Here is a 10042-nt window from a genome sequence, read left to right as displayed (position 1 = left end):
TCCCCAAATCCAAGACAAAATACCAGTCAGTCCACTCTGCATTTATGAAAACTGTTTTATGTTATTCATACAGATGGCCACTAGAGGCCAGTGTACGTACACATGTTGGCAGTCACCGCAGCCCGTTCATGAAGAAGTCCCTCAGTGATGTGGGCTGTAGTTGGTTCTGTTGGGTCCAAACCTAACTGATGACTTGTTTCTGTGAAGGCTCCTTTTGTGTTCTTGCAGTTGTAACAAACATTTAATTCTTTTTGTTTCTTACTGGAGTTTTGTAAGTATTGTTTTGCATATGAGACTTGTATATCTGATTTAGACTCGGGTTGTTTTTTTAATGTAGATTCTGCCTTCTTATTATTCATAGAGATATAAATATATATATATATATATATATTATTTTTAAAATTTGTCTTTTTTGCTCTTTTTGAACCTAGTTATGTGACGCTCAGATTTTTGGGATTCATTCCCTGAATTCTATGTAGTTTGTCTATCTGTACTTTTTTCAACATATAATACTGTGACCACGCTATCATCTTTTAATGACTTTTTCAAAACTACGAACTTTGACCAACTACATACTATGACTTTTTAAGGACTTTTTAAGGACATATTTCAACATTCACACAATTATTCATGATTGTTACAAGATGCTATCCCATGCCTTTTTGCATAACTTTTTTCCACATAATATACTATGACAATTTTGACAAACTATACATTTAATTTGTATACCTTTTTGATATAGTTTACTATGTATTTTCTTCAACTTACTATACTTAGTATACTATATTTTTATGGTTCTTTTGGACATACTATACTATGAGTTATTTTCCAAATACTATTACTATTACTATTACAAATTTTTCACATTCTATACTTTTTTTCGACATACTATACCTTGACTTTTGTTTGACATCCATCAAAGAAAACATGCTCATATATATATATATATTTGTTTTGCTTCAGTCTTGTCATGTTTATTCTACCAAATCAAACGATTGTAATCCTTATAAATCTGGTAATTAAATTAAAATAATCCTCATATTTAGAGAATTGCCAGATGTTTTGGTCCGTGCTGCGGCTGGACGAGACGGAGGCCGACCGGCATGTTAAAGTCCATCCTCAGGGCCGAGACTCTCATGTCCCATGTGAAATCAGGAACTTGCTTGTCCTGCTCGGTTTTCTTGGTTTAAGAGAAGACATTTCATGCCTTTAATGCTCCCTGCATTCATCCCTCTGATCAGATTACAGCGGGACATTTAAAAGCTTTGACCTATTTCCTTTTACAGAATTGGAATTTTCAAAACAGCATTACGTATTGGTGTCACGAGGGGCTGAGGGTAATTATATTTAATGCCTGCCATTCAGTCCTATTCATGATATTCAAACATAAAGTCTCAAGTAGCCTTGAGCTCTAATAACCAGGTGTTGCCTGACTAATTACTCAAGCAGTATTTGGTTTTAGGAAGACTTATCATCTAGCTGGAAGGCTTTTCAATCATTACAGAGAGCGGTCTCTTGAGTGTTTTGGCTACTGGAAGCAGTAAAATACAATGATTAAATGACTCATATTGGCTGCATCGGATACATGTATGTATGTAGACACCCAGAACAGTACACCCGCTATCACTGACTAACTTTGACTACGGCTTAAATCAAACTAAGTCAGACTTCGAGTCAACGTCTAACTGTATCTGTTGCAAAAGGGTAAATTAAGACTCAAAATGTTTTTTTTCTAACTAAAAACTGTTCTTCTCATCACTCCCTCCACGACATTGTTAACAGACCACAACTTATGAGCCATGTCATCCCATTCGGTGCGGCTGTCAGGGGTCACTTATTGTTACCATGGAAGCATATCTTTTAGTTCAGAATTAGCCTGCGTGTGGGTGGCTAACTTTTAAGGCTTAAACTCTTTTTTGTGAATCTGTTCAACTTGCATTAGAATATTCTGAGAGCAAAATAAGGTCTTAAACTCTGCAGACTGGTCTAAAATACTCTTGTGAAACTGGCCCCTGGCTGCTCAGATTGGCCCCACGCATTAGCGAGGTCCAGCGGCTCAGTCAAGTTCTCCATCAACATGTTTGGAAAGCCTTTTCTTCGTAGACCAGCTGTTGCCACAAAAGTACTCTGTTGACTAAAATCATGTGCTATAGACTTAAGACTTCCCTTCAGGGGTCGAGCTCCAAACCATGAAAAACAGCACTCAAGAGTAAACACTCGTGGGCGGAGGTGTCCACATATAATGTACTGCTATTTAGTTCCCATGATACCACATTAACCAAAAACAAACAACAGCTGTCTTTCAAACTGATCACATTGGTTTTGAAATCCACATTTAATAACTTACAACTAAGAAGCTGAAAACCTGAGGTCTGTTCTCATCTTGAATACGTTGAATCCTTCTGTGGTTCATCGTACGGATAAGCTGCCAGGAAAGAATAAAACATAGCCGACAGACTGGTTGCTTTTAATACACTTTATTGTTATCATCAATATTATTAATTCATAAGTACTTGCATATTTACAAACAGGTTTCCAGTTGGTGAAAGGTGCACACGTGTAGATACATCTAAACACTGTAGATCAGGGGTGGCCAACCAGTCAGAGACCAAGAGCCACATTTTTTACTGTGTTACCGCAAAGAGCCACATCATACACATGGGCACACATGAACATCACCCTATCCCTTCCTCACACACACACATACCTTTGCTCAGCCAGATTTATTGTAAATGTCACACACCAATATGATAATGACAGAAATTGACTCCTAAGACCACAGGCCAGTCATTTTCAACAATGAACATTGTGTACACCAGGGGTCCCCAAACTACGGCCCGCGGGCCGGATGCGGCCCGCCTCCACATTTGGTCCGGCCCCCTGAACAATACCAGAGACGCATTATGTTTTTTTTTCAGTCTGCACAATTAATCGAATTTTAATCAGCCAACCACCAGGGGGCGAACGAGATGAGAGCTGTCATGCGCGCACCCTGTAGAAGTAGAAGAGTAGAAGAAGTAGAAGAGACGGGAGCTTGTATCGCGCACGGCGGTGTTCCGCCCCGATCCGCGTGCACGATGCAACGGTCGCTCACCTGCGAGTGGCACGCGAGTAGCACCCCCCCCCCCCCCCCCGCGCACGACAACAGTCGCTCACCTGCGAGTAGCACCCCCCCCCCCCCCCCCATGATCGGGCCCTAGGTCAAACGATATGTTCAGTGATGTGGCCCTCACAGGAAAAAGTTTGGGGACCCCTGGTGTACACTGTCTCACACAGACAAACTCTCAGTTCAACTAAGTCCACAAACAAAAATATAATAATTTACAATAGTGTTTTTCTTTTACTATGCATGTTACTTAGTGGGACTTCTGGCATTCCTTGCCTTGAACAATCCTCTTCAAATCTGGCTTGTATTCCGTTGTTGCCACTCGAAGCAATTCTTTCACATGGGTGTCAGTCAGAACAGATCGATGCTTTGATTTCACGTGTTTCAGGGTAGAAAACACAGACTCGCAGACGTATGTTGACCCAAACATTGACAGTATCTTAAGCGCAGCCCGTTTGACATTGGGGTATTTTTTCATTGGCACACTTTTCCAGAACTCAATGGTCCCGTCCCTTAAAGCAGGTTTGAGTTGGTCCTCCTCACAAAGATCGATCATCTCCAACTCAGCCGCATCCTCATCTGTGACTAGCGGGGCTTTCAAACAGTCCGTCTCGGCGTTAAATGGGTCGACGAGGAACGTAATCTGTGGCCGCACATGCGCGTTTGACGAAAAATACCGTATTTAACTCAAGCGAAGCGAACACGAACATTAAAAAAACACAAATACAAACTTCGATATGAACGTAAGAGCCGCATGAAACCGGGCAAAGAGCCGCATGCGGCTCGCGAGCCGCGGGTTGGCCACCCCTGCTGTAGATGGTAACACTGAAGACTCGTGCTGATAAGTAGGTCAGTTGTTAAACTCTTTAAATCATCGCTCCTTCAGTAATGAAGTGGAGAGAATTGATTCACAGGGTTTTGACTCATGGGCGCAGATGTGAGATATGCCGAGTAATTTAATGAAAGAAAAAGAAGGAGAAACCAGCTTACGTCAATTGTTTTTGTTGCAAAATCTTCAGCTTATTTCTTTTTAAATTGTGTTTCTGCCTCAAAGGTTTACTGTTGTTGTTTCACGCTATTTACCAATTATGTGTTACCATTTATTTTTGTTTTGGATATAAATTACAAAACATACTTCTGGACAAAAGTAGTTTCATTTCCTCTGGAACTGTGTACACTTTGGAAGAGGTAAGGAGAGCAATGAAAAATACATCCGGGATCTTCAGAGAACAGGATAAAAGCCAATGAGGTCGTTCATTCCATATCTCCACAAAGTCTGTCCGTAAGGGCCCAACATATTTGACCCACTCAGAAGTTAATGAACAGTTTTCTGAAGACTGTATCGAGATGGATTCAGGAAGTAACTGGTGCCAAAAGAGTGGAAAATGAAAATCAACATTTCCAAAAAAGAAATATGCGGCTAAATGGAAGGGCAGATCCGGGGTAAGTACGCTCTTTATTGCTTCGTGAAACTCTGTCCAGAGAAGTCTTATCACTCACAAAATATATGCCGGTCGTTTGCTTTCCGAAACCGGCACTCTCTCAACAATTGGCTCCCCCTCCAGCATATTGTGCTTTCTACTTTGGTGTCATGGAGAACGGAATGAAACACTTCATCAAACTTCCGCCACATGTGAGAACTGGCGCATTGCCACGGAAATTTGCATTCATCCTGTCAAGTCCTCATTTGATAGCGAGAGAACTTTCTCTCTAATGTCTGGGATTTTCTTCTGTTTGTCATTAGGCCTTCATCCAATCTAGAGATATCACCCTTATTTGAATCATTTTGGGAGGCACCGAACAATATTCTCAATATTGGATTATCAAAGTTTCATTTCTAATTCTATGTTGAAAATGATTGCATACCTGGAGATATCTATACAAAAAAATAAATAATAATAAATCATTGTCCCTTTTCTGTAAGGGAGTAGAATGTTGTTATTCCTTTAAAGATCCAGGATTTAAATCATCTATTTATTTGGCTTGAACCCGGGATCATAAGCACGACAGTGAATTATTGTAAGTCTTGATCTAGTTTACAGTATATTCTCATATTGTCGTAGTCCATATATTACATTGGACTTGATCCATGGATTTTGCACATTATACATTTTCCCAAACCTTTGTTGGCTGATACTGCATGAATTGGGGGATCATTCATGATAGAGTTCAAAGTCTTTCCACCTGACTGTGGTACAAGTTTAAACTGTCCACAGATTAGGGTCAATGAATTGTCTCACTGTGACATGAAAAACTATAATTTCCGAAAGGAATAACACTGAAATATACGCAAGACTAAAAAAACGAAAAAATCTTCTCGGCATAGACATATTTGTAAAAGTAAGACAACATAATATTTACAGATGGACCAAGTATGAGGTGCAAGTGGCAAAAATGTCTGGATGTTTTCATTTGCCAGAGCACATCATTCAGTTTTTCATCTACTTTTGTACATTAGCGTGTTATTGTTTATTGTCTTGACTTTATCACTTTGTTTGTTTGCGTTCATCCCCTTGGACCTTAGGCCTTTTTTTAGGCCTCTTCTCGAAAATTGTAACCCATACAAAAGAGACTATAATTCTGTAACTACAAGGTCTATTTTAAAAATGATCAACATTTTTAAAATAGACCTTGTAGTTACAGAATTGTTGAATAACACTAGGGATTGTGAGATTTGATGAGATGAGTAAATATTGTGTATATGTTACTGGTTAATAGTAGCTGAAGACAGAACACAGCAAACAGGGGAAATTCCCAGGTTCGCCTGAAGAAAAAGCACTGTAATTTATTAAATGAGGCCCTGGCTAGCCTAGAAACATTCCCAATTCATAGCACAAAGGGTGCAGGTGCCTCACAATAAGATTTGATGTAATCAAGCAAACCCCAGTTATAGGTGTTTATCTAAAAAAACATGCCAAATTCTCATTTTCGAACCAGGATTTGCAGCTGTTCCATTGTATTTGTATATACTATATAACTATATATTTCACTATATTTCACTTTGTTTATCACTCATATTGTATAATCTATCATAACAGAGCTGTTTGGCATCTGTTTGGCATCATTTTGACCCATTTTGAAATCTCATATCTCTCCTCCATGCATTTTCCTCGTCTCTGTCTGTGTCTATGGAGCGCTTGCTCAGCCTATGGTGGGCGCATCTTGTCATGTGACATGTCGTTCGAACCGGGAGGATATTTGGAACACACCCATATGTTCCATGAAGTGATTGACAGAATTTTCAGCCAATAAACTCCAAAACCGTGCCGCGATCAGCCCTCAAGCCCCCAAGCCCCTGTATGATTCGCCGGCGGCATATTGATCTCCATTTTGGTTCAGATGAACGGAGAATCGCCATTTTAAGTTTCAGACGTGCTCAGTGACTTAGTGAACACATTTTTCATAAGGATTAATTTGGGATTTCTCCGTTTTCGCCCTGAAAACCGACTCAAGGTATGATACGGTTCTAATATTTGGCAGTGTTGGAGTTGTGCTTTCTGTGGCTTGTTGGCTGTAACTATTGAACGCTTTCATGGAGAGAAATTTGGATGTTATCGCTGAAATCTGTGGGAAATGCTCGTGCTGTTAGCTGTGTGATATGCCGGGTGAGATGCAATGGCCCCCATGTTGGAAGCATTCTCTGAGTAGTTGGCTCGCCGGCTGTGGCGTAAAATACATGATATTGTGGCGGATCTTCTTAGTTAGTTAGTAGAATAGTTTATAATGGTGTTTGCAGTGTGTAAAATGGTTTACATGATTAAGTTAAGGAGACTTTTTCGAAAAAATAAAAATACAAATAATTATAAACTTTTTCACTAGAAATGTCTGACGTTCTTCTATTTTTTTCTTGGTGTCAACACATTCCATAAAGAGACCAAAGCCAACAAGTCCGTCTTTCAATAATTCCCAACTTCCCTTCCCTGCCTGTTGCCCTCAGGCCTAAGGCTATTTGTTCCGACTGATGACATACTTCATCTTTAATAACAGGTCGCAAAACATAGTTACATATTTTGGAATGTATTTTCCTGAAACAGCTGGGCACTGTAGCTTTTAGAAAACCTTACTCAAACAAGAGGAGATGCTGCATTTTAGGGACAGTTTTCAGCTGTGGTTGAATACACTCTTGGTGCTCAAGTGAGTATTTTAGGCAGCAGGACTGACTCAAAAATAAACTACTCGTGGTAATGAAGGAACATGTCTCCCACACTCACTGGTGAATAGTTTTTGGACAACAATAGAGCTCTATGGCACAGAAGAATAAGATGTACCAGGCTTTGATATACTGTTCCTGTCGTTGTTGGTTTTGGTCTTTTCATGAGACACACAAAAGACAATTTTTTTTTCTTAATGAAGAATGTATCCGGAATAAACAATATACCAAGGGGTCATTCATATGAATGAACAGTCTTTTGGGATTCTCAGGGGATTTCCAGTATGAGTTTTAAGTGACCTCAACCACCCTCAGATGACATCGAAGTACAAACAACCTAGAGGAGGATAAATGACACAATTATAAGATATAAACCAGCAAATCCAGCGGCACATTTGAATAAAGTGAAACAGTTTATTCTATTTAATATGTCAGTGCGTTCATGGATTATGGTTACGTGTAGAGATTGACAAAAAGCAAACAGAAGTGACGTACAAAGGCGAAACAATGTAGCCTAATACAGTATTTAAGTGTGTAAAGATGGGAAGACAACAGTAGTTGACATTATAAACTCTGAAAACAGTATTTATGTGCAGCACATTTTTTTGGCACAAACGTTACTCCATAGATACTCATCTACCAACAGACTAACAAACCCAAACTACTGACCAATACCTGAGATTCCGTTTTATGCCAAACAAGGGCATCATTGTCGTCTACTTCATCATCTAACAACAGGCCACATGTATGCTGTGAAATGTTAAGGCTTAAATTTGATGATTATGATTATTATTGTTTGTTTTAGTTTTTTGTGTATGACGTCTGAACTGAGAGCAAACACACCCTAGCCTGTGCCACAATGCTTTCTATATGCAACATTAGTATCAGTATTTTATCGGTCCAAGAGACGGCGTGTACGCCTGTTGGATAAATTTAGACTTGCGGGATAAGTGGCACTAAAGGGTTGCTGGAGAATCCACAAAGTGTCTGACTTACTCTGCTTGCAGGCATAATAGAGGCCAGTCAGGTGTTTAGGACAGTAGGACATGTCAAACACTCCTAGGCGTCTGCACGGTGGTGAGTGCTGACACATGGAGGGAAACAAAAGAGGCTCCATATGGCAGGTTTACAAAAGGCTCGGCAAGACAGCGACATGCAAGTTTAGGACAGCAAAATGGAGCGTCGCTTCACCAGAAAAAGTCTCGTATTGCCAGAAAATAAGACACATTTTTTGTGGTCATTGTCTTTTAAAATATGTCGGTGTTGCTTTAGTATTATAATGGAGTGTTCATTGGCAAACGTGTTCAACGGAAGTATCCTAGAATAACCTGTGCTGACTGTGAGAATCAGCCAAATATCTACTATATTAACTATCAACTACACTCAGATATTTGGAACTGGACTAGTACAATTTTAATTAAATATAGGGTATCATTTGCACTTTGCTACCATGCATTATTGTAGCTTTGACATTGTCTGATACTGTATTTGAGGTAGGAGTAAATTCTGTGTCGTCTTGTGGTAGATTTTCTTCTCTCCATGCCGTCCCATATCACTCATATACCTTTATTTGTGATAGGACAAAAAAATATTATTCTTTAAAATGAAGAATATTCACATCTTGAAGTTACTATAGGTTATATATATATCTATATATATATATAGATAAAAAATATATATAAAAATAGTTTGACCATTCGTCAAACGGTATACCGTTGCCTGCACTCTAACCACATCTTCACTGTTTATTATCACCACGATCCTTCCATAACCTTAAACGTACTGTGCTTGCCAGGTGCAGGTATTGTTAAAAGGAAGAATCTTTCAAACGTTTCGCACAAGACGTGAAAAACAAACGCTGTGATTGAACATAATAATAATAATAATAATAATAATAATAATAATACGAACATAAAGCCCAAAGTTCGGGGGCTTCATCTAGAATCTGATCCTACCAATGTTCACTGAGGAAACTTGTGTCATGGAAGTTATTGAGGAAAACGTTCATGGGCCCTCGGGTCGTCACTTGACATTTGAACTGAACGTGCTGAAGTATCTCGGGGCATGATTATCACACCCAGAAATGTCTCCTCACAAAAATTAACATCGATGAACCTGAGCCAAAATTGAGGAAATTTCATGGGGCTCATCACTGAAAGCTCTTTTAACAAGTGCTACGTCTTTGTCCCTGTTTGCATCCACTTGGACACGGGAGCAGTGACATTTGATTCACCCAGATGCTGCAGGCTTTCTTTTTGACTCCAGACACGATTTGTCACACTTGATTGCAGCTGACCCTGCTGTTGAACTCTCTCTACACTGGAGAGCTTCCCTGCGTGTCAGCAGACAATCATCCCTATTTACCAACTTCCTCCCTCCCACCTGCCGGATGACATTTTGAAAAGTTCGATCGAGCAACTTTTAAATTGGCACTAATTTATGATTCATGGAGTGAAAGTGTGCGAGACGGATGAGCACAATTTTCAATAAGAGGAGTCCATTTTTTTTTTGTTGTATTGCTTGTCTTCATTCCAGAATTGTGCATACATGAACATTAAACATGAATTTAAAGAACATTTTTATAAATGAGATCCGAGGTGTGTGCAAAAGGCAAAACGTTTAACGAATTAAATGTTCACTCTAACAGGAATACCTTGATGTTTTTGGAAAACACACAATCACTTTCTTGCCAGAAGTTAGATGAGAAGATCTGTGGCAGACTCTCAACCGATCGCCGCTACCCACAAAGCAAGGGTCATGCAGGCCACGTTTCTGTAGCTAGCCTA

This window comes from Pholis gunnellus (assembly GCF_910591455.1).
Source record: "Pholis gunnellus genome assembly, chromosome: 19".
NCBI classification, from domain to species: domain Eukaryota; kingdom Metazoa; phylum Chordata; class Actinopteri; order Perciformes; family Pholidae; genus Pholis; species Pholis gunnellus.
Note: the sequence above shows the minus strand (reverse complement) of the source record.